The sequence below is a fragment of the Nomascus leucogenys genome, chromosome 9, assembly GCF_006542625.1.
Source record: "Nomascus leucogenys isolate Asia chromosome 9, Asia_NLE_v1, whole genome shotgun sequence".
Taxonomy (NCBI): domain Eukaryota; kingdom Metazoa; phylum Chordata; class Mammalia; order Primates; family Hylobatidae; genus Nomascus; species Nomascus leucogenys.
The window spans coordinates 44,891,412-44,902,407 of record NC_044389.1 but is presented as its reverse complement, the minus strand read 5'-3'; the positions used below and the strand labels follow the sequence as shown (position 1 = coordinate 44,902,407).

The 10,996-nt window shown below is 48.2% G+C and overlaps 1 pseudogene; it reads left to right on the top strand.

Annotated features, from left to right (window-relative positions):
• Positions 1-9,655: 9,655 nt before the first annotated feature.
• On the top strand, positions 9,656-10,668 carry LOC100596995 (annotated as a pseudogene).
• The last annotated feature ends 328 nt before the right edge of the window (positions 10,669-10,996 follow it).

The following is a 10,996-nucleotide window of genomic DNA, read 5'->3' as shown; positions in this document are numbered from 1 at the left end:
AACTATTATCCAGACCCACAACCCCACCTGGGCTGATGGCCACCAGTTGCTCATGTTCCTCTTTCACAGAGATGAAAGGCGGAGAGTGCTCCAAGCAGCAACTAAGTGGCTAGAGGAACATGCACCAGCTGATTATCAAAACCCCCAAGAGTATGGAAGGACCCAGTTACCAGGAACCGGCCCCCAGTGGGACCCAAATGAAAGAGAGGATATGCAAAGACTAAACCGAGACAGGGAAGCTCTCTTGGAAGCATTCAAGAGGGGAGCTCAGAAGGCCACAAACGTTAACAAGGTCTCTGAGGTCATTCGGGGAAAAGAAGAAAGTCCAGCACAATTCTATGAGAGATCGTGTGAGGCCTATCGTATGTATACTCCCTTTGATCCCCATAGCCCTGAAAATCAGCACATGCTTCACGTGACTTGAGTCCATCAAAGCGCAGGAGACATGAGAAGAAAACTGCAGAAACTGGCTGGGCTCGCAGCGATGAATACATCACAATTATTAGAAAGAGCTAAGCAGGTGTTTGTAAACAGGGATGCAGTCAGCCGTAGGGAACACCGCACAGAGAATGAACGTCAGGCCCGGCGAAATGCCGACCTGTGTGTTAGCTGCAGCAATCAGAGGGGTCCCCCCAAAGAGGCAAGGGAAGGGGGGCACTGGGAAAGAAACTCAGCTTGGCTGTCAGAGTTGGCAGCGTAACCAGTGTGCTTATTGTAAAGAAATAGGACATTGGAAGAACAAATGCCCTCAGCTTAAAAGAAAACAAGGTGACTCAGAGCAGGAGGCCCCGGACAAGGAGGAAGGGGCCCTGCTCAACCTGGCAGAAGGGTTCTTGGACTGAGGGAGAGCGGGCTCAAGTGTCCCCAAAGAGCCCATGCTCAGAATGACAGTCGGGAGTAGAGACGTTGATTTTCTTGTAGATACCGGTGCTGAACATTCACTAGTAACCGCCCCGGTCACCCCCTTCTCCAAAAAGACTATTGACGTCATCGGAGCCATGGGGGTTTCAGCAAAGCAAGCTTTCTGCTTGCCTGGGACTTGTACTGTAGGAGGACATACAGTGACTCATCAGTTTTCGTCCATGCCTGACTGTCCCTTGCCCTTGTTGGGGAGGGACTTGCTTAACAAGCTGAGAGCCACTATCTCTTTGACAGAGCGCAGCTCTTTGCTGCTAAAGTTACCCGGAACGGGAGTCATTATGACCCTTACGGTCCCCCGAGAGGAGGAATGGAGACTTTTCTTCACTGAGCCGGGCCAAGAGAGAAGACCAGCTGCGGCTTAGCGGTGGCTAAGAGTAGGGGTGGAAGATAACCCTCCAGGGTTGATATGGGGAGTAATATCATCCTCTCCCCGTTGGGATATTCGGAACCATATCCCAGGGGGGTGTCCACCCTCTGCGATATTGGGAGCAATGTCATCCTCTGTTTCCTTGGATATTAGACACAATATCACAAAAAGGTGTACACTCCCTGCGATATTGGGAGTAATATCACACTCTCCTTCCCTGGATATTAGAAAACAATATCATCAGAGCTGAGAACCCCCTGCGATAATGGGAGTAATATTTTCTTTTTTTTCTTCTTTTCTTTTTCTTTTTCTTTCTTTTTCTTTTTTCTTTTTTCTTTTTTTTTTTTTTTTGAGACAGAGTTTCACTCTTGTTGCCCAGGATGGAGTGCGATGGCACAATCTCGGCTCACTGCAACCTCTGCCTCCCGAATTCAAGCCATTCTCCTGTCTCAGCCTTCCAAGTAGCTGGGATTACAGGCCTGCGCTACCATGCCCTGTTCATTTCTTTGTTTTTTGTTTTTTTTTTTTGTATTTTTAGTAGAGACATTGTTTCTCCATACTGGTCAGGCTGGTCTTGAACTCCCGACCTCAGGTGATCCACCCGCTTCAGCCTTCTAAAGTGCTGGGATTACAGGCGTGAGCGACGGTGCCCAGCCACCACTTAGCATTTTCCTTTTACATTTGTTGAAGTTATAGATTTCTACACACATTGATTGCTGCTTTATTATACAATTAAATATACATAAAATGGGAAATAGAAAAGAATAAAATGGGCACAGTATCCCTAAAGTTTCACATTCTGAGACATTTTAAAAATATTTGCCTTTTAGAAATTTATTTCAGTGGCTGGGCGCGGTGGCTCACGCCTGTAATCCCAGCACTTTGGGAGGCCGAGACCGGCGGATCACGAGATCAGGAGATCGAGACCATCCTGGCTAACACGGGGAAACCCCGACTCTACTAAAAATACAAAAACTCAGCCGGGCGTGGTGGCGGGTGCCTGTAGTCCCAGCTACTTGGGAGGCTGAGGCAGGAGAATGGCGTGAACCCGGGAGGCGGAGCATGCAGCGAGCCGAGGTCGCGCCACTGCACTCCAGCCTGGGCGACAGAGCGAGACTCTGTCTCAAAAAAAAAAAAGAAAAGAAATTTGTTTCAATGACGAAACTGTGGTATACACACACTACGCGGTATTATTCAGCCTAAAAAGGCATAAAATCCTCTCTGCTGCAGAAAAAAATGGATGAGACCGCAGGGTCTGTATGTTAAGTGAAGTAAGGCGGGCACAGAATGACAAATATTCCATGTCCTCACTTAGATGTGGGAACAAAAAAGAAAATCTTGGCCAGATGTGGTGGCTCAGGCCTGTAATCCCAGCACTTTGGGAGGCCGAGTCGCATGGATCACTTGAGGCCAGGAGTTGGAGACTCGCCTGGCCAACATGGTGAAACCCCATCTCTACTAATAACACAAACATTTAGCCGGGCGTGGTGACGCGTGCCTGTAGTCTCAGCTACTCGGAAGGCTGAGGCCCACGAAGCGCTGGAACTCGGGAGGCGGAGGTTGCAGTGAGCCCGGATTGTGCCTCTTTACTCCAACCTGGGCGACAGAAAGAGACTCCGTCACACAGCTACACACAAAGGGAATCTCAGGAAGGTGGAGAGTATAAAGGGGGTTAGCAGACGCTAGGAAGAAAAGGGGTGGGATGGGAAATGAAGAGAAGTGGATAATTGGGTCCCAAAATACAGAAAGAGGGAATCAGTGAGTTCTAGTGTTTGACAGTACAGTATGAAAATTTGAGTTCACAAGAATTTCTTGTCTATTTCCAGATGCTTTGGTAAGAAGCTTCCTAACTTTCTCATTATGCTGGTTTTGCAGCTCTTCTCCTTCTGCTCTTGAAATCATGCTGGTTTTCTGTTTTTTGTCTTTTGTTTTGAGATGGAGTTTCGCTCTTGTTGCCCAGGCTGGAGTGTAATGGTGCAATCTTGGCTCACCGCAACCTCTGCCTCCTGGGTTCAAGTGATTCTCCTGCCTCCACCTCCTGAGTAGGTGGGATTACAGGCATGCGCCAGCACGCCCAGCTAATGTGGTATTTGTAGTAGAGACAGGGGTTTCTCCCTGTTGGTCAGGCTGGTCTTGAACTCCTGACCTCAGGTGACCCGCCCGCCTCGGCCTCCCAAAGTGCTGGGATTACAGGCCTGAGCGACTGCGCCCGGCCCATGCTGTATCCTTATCTGTTGTCGCTTGTTGTTTGTTTGTTTTTGAGCCCAGAAATAACTTCTCAGCTCTATGTTCAAATGATTTTTCACATGAGTGCTAAGAAAGCTCATTGGTGGAAAAGCAGCCTTTTCAAGAAATGGTGTTGGAGGAACTTGATTTCCACATGCAGAAGAATGAAGGTGGACCCTATGTCACACCAGGTGCAAAAATTAACACCAACTGGATCAAAGACCTAACCCCAAGTGCTAAAAGTATCGTATGCCTAAAAGAAATCATTGGCCATGCTTTCATGACATCAGATTGGGCAATGCTTTCTGGGATATGACACCAATAGCCTAGGCAACGAAAGAAAATCAGATTTCTTGGATTACATCTAAATGACAGACACTTTTGTGCAGCAAAAAACACCGTGAACTGAGTAAAAAGATAACCCGTGGATTAGGAAAGATATTTGCAAATCAGATCTCTGAAAAGAGGCTGATATCCATCGTATATCAAGAACAGCTAGAACTAAACAACAAGAAACCCAAAGCATCCCATTAACAATGGTCAGAAGACTCGAGTAGACGTGTCCCTAAAGGAGATACAGCAATGGCCAATAAGCATCTAAAATGACGTTCAAAATCACTAATCGTAGGGAAGCGCAAATCAAACCAAGAATGTGACACCACACATTAGGATGGATATGATAAACAAACAAGCACTGGTGAGACTAGAGGGAAGTAGGAATGCTCGAATATGATTGGAGGGAATGTAAAACCGTGAAGGAACAGGGAAAATAGTATGGCGTGTACTGGAAAAATTAGAAACAGAATGATCAGATGTTCCCGCAGTTGCATTTGTGGGTACCTACCAAAAAGAATGAGAAGCCAGGAATGGAAGAGAGATTTGTGCACCCATATTCACAGCAGCATTATTCACAACAGCCAAAATGTGGAAGCACCCCAGGGGTTCGTGGACAGATGAATGAAGAAGCACACTGCAGTTCATTCATACAATGGAAGACTATTCAGCCTTCAAAAGGCAGGCACTTCTGGCCAGTGCGGTGGCTCATGCCTGTAATCCTGGCACCTTGGAAGACCGAGGTGGGCAGATCACCTGAGGTCAGGTGTTCAAGACCAGCCTGGCCATCTTGGTGAAACCCTGTCTCTACTGAAAATGCAAAAAATTAGCCGGGCGCGGTGGCTCAAGCCTGTCATCCCAGCACTTTGGGAGGCCGAGGCTGGCGGATCACGAGGTCAGGAGATCGAGACCATCCTGGCTAACACGGTGAAACCCCGTCTCTTCTAAAAATACAAAAAATTAGCCGGGCGTGGTGGCGGGCGCCTGTAGTCCCAGCTACTCGGGAGGCTGAGACAGGAGAATGGCGTGAACCCGGGAGGCGGAGCTTGCAGTGAGCCAAGATCGTGCCACTGCACTCCAGCCTGGGCGACAGAGCAAGACTCCATCTCAAAAAAAAAAAAAAGACAATGCAAAAAATTAGCCGAGCATGGTGGCGTGTGCCTATAGTCCCAGCTACTCGGGAGGCTGAGGCACAAGAATCGCTTGAACCCGGGAGGCGGAGGCTGCAGTGAGCCCAGATTGTGCCACTGCACTCCAGCCTGTGTGACAGTGAGACTCCATGTAAACACAAAACAAAACAAAATGAAACAAAAACAAAAAACAAAAAAAAAAACAAAAACAAAACCAGACAGGCACTTCTGATACAGGCTGCAACATGGGTGAACCTTGAAGACATTATCGTCAGTGAAATAAAGAAATCCCAAAAGGATAAACACGACCAGCCTCAGTGGCTCACACCTATAACCCTAGCACTTTGGGAGGCTGAGGCAGGCGGATCCTTTAAGGTCAGGAGTTCGAGAGCAGCCTGGCCAATATGCTGAAAGCTCGTCTCTATTAAAAATACAAAAATGGCCGGGCGCGGTGGCTGACGCTTGTAATCCCAGCACTTTGGGAGGCCGAGGCGGGCGGATCACGAGGTCAGGAGATCGAGACCACGGTGAAACCCCATCTCTAATAAAAATACAAAAAAAAAAAAATAGCCGGGCGTGGTTGCGGGCGCCTCTAGTCCCAGCTACTCGGAGAGGCTGAGGCGGGAGAATGGCGTGAACCCGGGAGGCGGAGCTTGCCGTGAGCCGAGATTGCGCCACTGCACTCCAGCCTGGGTGACAGAGCAAGACTCCGTCACACACACACAAAAATAAAATAAAATAAATAAAAATACAAAAATTAGCTGGGCGTGGGTGCGCACGCTTGGAATCCCAGCTACTCGGGAGACTGAGACACAAGAAATCGCGTGAACCCACGATGTGGAGGTTGCAGTGAGCCGAGATCACGCCACTGCACTCCAGCCTGGGCGACAGAGAAAGACTCTGTCTCCAAAAAAAAAAAATTCAACACGGTACGATTCCACTTCTATCAAGTGTCTAGAGTAGTTAAACTCATAGAGTTGCAAATTAGAATGGTGGCCCCCGGGGTGGGCGAGAGAGAGGAATGGAGAGTTTGGTGAATGGGTGCCATTTCCATTTTGAAAGATAAAACTGTTCTGGAGATGAGGGCGGTGATGGTTGCTAAACAATGTGTATGTACTTAATGTCATTCAACTGTCAACTGAAAAATGGTGGAAATTGTCAATGTTTATACTGGCCATTCTAGATGAAATCAGATATATTTACAATTTTTAGTGTTGATACGTGGTATATTTTCCCACAATAAAAGATGAAAATGAAAGCAGTTGGATCTTTAAAAAGAAAAGGAAGAAGCGAAGGATACACACAAGCTTCCTCTTGATGACAGGAAGAGCCCCAAAGCTTCTATGGACACTTGCTTTTCTCTTCTTCCTCCTGCATCCTTATGAGGAAATCTTTAGAGATTGGGGAGCTTGGGCGACTTTGCCTAGTGAGGAGCTCTGTGCCTTGAGCCCCCCAGGCCATAGAATAGTCAATACTCAGTCCGTGCCTCCAGCCCTGCAGTGTGAGGTTCCAGTCCTGTGGGCTCCACACCCGTCACCTGTATCGGGAGGCTCATGTCTCACCCTGTCTTCTTGCCAGCCTTGAGGACGGAGTCTGAGCCTCCACCGTGCCCCACGCAGGGAGGACAGTGGACCTGTTCTCCGTGGTCATGGCCCAGCAGAGGGGAAGGGAAGTTCAGTGAGTGCTGAGGCATGGTCGGGAGCCTCGCTTTGTTTCCTCATCCTCAGGACAAACAGGACAGTGAGGTGGGCAGATGGGAGGAGACCAAGGTGCAACCTGTCAGCTCAGCAGACTGTGGAGTTTCTGTTCTTCCTTGTGGTGGGGAGTCTCAGAAATCTTATTCAAAATGTTGCCTTCCTCCCCCACTGGTTGTCCTTTTCATAGACACCTCACCCATGATAGCAGGGAATGAGTCCCTCTAAACTATTCCCTAAGAACAACAAAGATGATGAAGGTGATGATGAGGATAAAGAGGATGAAGACAGACACCAGGGCATCATGAACCCTCACTGAGGGCTTCCTAAAGGCCAGGCTCTGAGCTCTGTGCTCTATGCAGCTTGTTTCATTTCATCTGCGTAGTCTCCCAGTTATAAGTGCACACTTCATGATGATTTTACGGACTAGAGAAGGAGCAATGCATTTTCATAGGACTTGTACCAGATTGCGAAGTCAAAAGGGGTGACGTCCACTTTGAACCAGGCAGTCTAAGTGCGGACACATGGCATTTGGCCAGTCCTCTCCCTGCATCCAACCTGCCCTCTCAAATCCTTGTCACTCAGGCCGATGCCCCTGCTCACTGTGCCCTTCCCTTTGGGGGTTCCTTGTAGACCACAGCTAGACCAGTGGGTGCCACAATCACTGTGTCAAGTAGAGAAAGGGCAGCTGAGATCACATCAAAGGTTCCAGAAAGAATGGGCACAGGATCATTCGGGACGCATCTCTCCCTTGCCCCTGTTCCTGGCTTTCCTTACAGCTCTCGGCTTCCTCAAAGGAGTCATTGATTCGGAGTTTGGCTTCCATTCCTATTGAGGAAGCTGGAAACCGTTTCAAAAAATGCTCCTCACATGTGCCTGTGCTTAAGACCTCTGAGCTCTGCTTACAAGTTTTGGAAGCTGGGCGCGGTGGCTCACGCCTGTAATCCCAGCACTTTGGGAGGCTGAGGCAGGCGAATCACAAGGTCAGGTGTTCGAGACCAGCCTGGACAACATGGGGAAACCCCGTCTCTACTAAAAATAGAAAAAAATGAGCCGGGCGTAGTGGCGGGCGCCTGTCGTCTCAGCTACTCGGCAGGCTGAGGCAGGAGAATAGCTTGAAGCTGGGATGCGGAGGTTGCAGTGAGCCGAGATCACTCCACTGCACTCCAGCCTGGGCCACAGAACGAGACTCCGTCTCAAAAGAGCAAAAACACAACCAAAACCAAAACCACAAATTTTGACAGTTGGAAGACCATGAAGTAGAGTACCCGGGACTTAAGAGCCTGGCCATGAATTTGGAATACCACCCTTTCGACTTCTCTGTATGGCAGGGGGTGAGATGTCCAACCTCTGAGACTCAGCACTCTCATCTGAGCTGATTTCTAGGTGATCCAATGGAAGTGAGCGATTATGAAACCGATCGTGGGTGCCTGCTGCGTGATCTCTCTGTGATGGATGCATAAAGTCAAGGCAAAGCGAATCTTCCATACTTTCGTTACTATTTTAAGCTTCAGCTCCATACAATTCAACGGAAATATCCCCTGACCTGAAATTCTGGTCTCCCTGTGTTCCAGACAGGACATTTTGTTTTGTCCTTATCTCAGTAAGTACTGAGTATTGTGAGAGGAACAAGTGAGTCTCTTGTTTCTGATTCCCCAGAGCCTGTATCTTGCTTGGCACAGAAGAGAGAGCAAAAGTCAAAATCTATGTTAATTCTTGAATTGACACTTCCTTGGTTCACAAAAATTGGCTGTCATCGGTGTGACTTCGACTTACTTGATTCTTTTTGTTTTTGTGTTTTTTGAGACGGAGTTTTGCTCGTGTTGCCCAGGCTGGAGTGCAGTGGTGTGATCTCGGCTCACCGTAGCCTCTGCCTCCCAGGTTCAAGCCATTCTCCTGCCTCAGCCTCCCGAGTAGCTGGGGCTACAGGCGCGTGCCGCCATACCGGGAGAAGTTTTTGTATTTTTAGTAGAGGCGGGGTTTCACCATGTTGGCCAGGATGGTCTTGATGTCCGGATCCCGTGATCCGCCCTCCTCGGCTTCCCAAAGTGCTGGGATTACAGGCGTGAGCCACCGCGTCTGGCCGAACTTTCTGATGAAAACTCTAAGTCCACCTAAGCTAAGGACAGGAGTTATAGCTGACGTGAATTTTCAAAGAAGACCCACCGATTTGAGGAAGCAATTACTCTCTTGAAGGAGAAAAGTCAGCAAACGGAATGATGAAATCACTGGGACCTAACCGGCATGTGGAACTATTTTCTGCTTATGAACTATCAACTTTCATTTCATTTCCAGCTGAGATGGTCTCAGCTCTTGTTGCTCAGGCTGGAGTGCAATGGCTCGATCTCGGCTCACCGCAACCTCCGCCTCCCAGGTTCAAGCAAGTCTCCTGCCTCCGCCTCCCCAGTAGCTGAGATTCCAGGCATGCACCACTAAGCCCGGCTAATTTTATATTTTTAGTAGCGACGGGGTTTCCCCATGTTGAGGCTGGTCTCGAACTCCTGACCTCAGGCGATCCGCCCACCTCAGCCTCCCAAAGTGCTGGGATTACAGGCGTGAGCCACTGCGCCCGGCCCGGTCGCAGCTGTTATACGGTGTTTATAAATGTTCTAAATCAAGAGAATTTGTATCAATCTAGCAGAATAAAATAAACTATTTGAGCTCTTAACTTCCTTTAATTAGGATAACCTTTTTCTTCAAGTGAAGAGAATGGTTTTATGACGCATTTTTCTTTGGACAAGATAGGCTGTATTTTCTAGCAGTTACGCATTTGTTATATACGCTGATCTGGTTCTTGGAACATTCTTGAATCTAGTGTCTCTAAGGCAGGTGTGTACAGCAAGAACTGAAGAACACAGAAATCAATGATGAAAGCATTAGAAGACAATTGAGTTTGTCAGCACTGCAAAATATTGCTGAGCGTGGATTGCTCTGAAATCTGAAAACAATACTTGTGAATTGCTTCTATCCAAACTGCAGACACAATGCCGGTGTTGGTTTCCTTGTTTCCCATTTTTCAACCCCCTTTTCTAGGCAAAAGGTGTCGAAACCATGCAGACCCACAGAATCTAACAGAATGTCTCTAGATGCCTCCTCCTAGAACTCTCAGGGGATCCAGAACTGCAGCCGATCCTCGCCAGGCTGTTCCTGTCCGTGTGCCTGGTCACGGTCCTGGGGAACCTGCTTATCATCCTGGCCATCAGCCCTGACTCCCCACCCCCATGTACTTCTTCCTCTCCAACCTGTCCTCGCCTGACATCGGTTTCACCTCCACCACGGTCCCCAAGATGATTGTGGACATCCAATCTCACAGCAGAGTCATCTCCTGGACAGGCTGCCTGACTCAGATGTCTCTCTTTGCCATTTTTGAGGCGTGGAAGAGAGACACGCTCCTGAGCGTGATGGCCTATGACCGGTTTGTAGCCATCTGTCACCCTCTATATCATTCAGCCATCAGGATCCCGTGTTTCTGTGGCTTCCTAGTTTTGTTATCTTTGTTTTTTCTTTTTTTTTTCTTTTCAGTCTTTTAGACTCCCAGCTGCACGACTTGATTGCCTTGCTAATGACCTGCTTCAAGGATGCAGAAATTCCTAATTTCTTCTGTGACCCTTCTCAACTCCCCCATCTTGCATGTTGTGACACCTTCACCAATAACATCATCATGTATTTCCCTGCTGCCGTATTTGGTTTCCTTCCCATCTCGGGGACCCTTTTCTCTTACTATAAAATGGTTTCCTCCGTTCTGACGGTTTCATCGTCAGGTGGGAAGTATAAAGCCTTCTTCCCCTGTGGGTCTCACCTGTCAGTTGTTTGCTGAGTTTATGGAAGAGGTGTCGGAGGATACCCCAGTTCAGATGTGTCATCTTCCCCCAGAAAGGGTGCAGTGGCCTCAGTGATGTACACGGTGGTCACCCCCGTGCTGAACCCCTTCGTCGACAGCCTGAGAAACAGGGATATTAAAGGTGTCCTGCGGCGGCCACATGGCAGCACGGTCTAATCTCAATATCGTTTTATCTGGTCCATTCCTTTTGTAGTGTGGGTTAAAAAAGGCAGTAAAGTCAAATAAGAACGATGACACAGGGTGAACACCCACTGTGACGTTAGGAGTAATACCTCCCTAGGATATAAAAAATACTGTCACAGAGTATACACACAAGGGGTACACCCACTGTGATATTAGAAGCAATATCTCCCTATAATATGAAGAAAAAGATCACAGGGTGTGCACACTGTGTGATCTTAGGGGTAATCTTTACCATGGATATTACGACTAACTTCAAGGGTGTACACACACGGGGTACGTGCACTGTGATACCAGGAGTTGT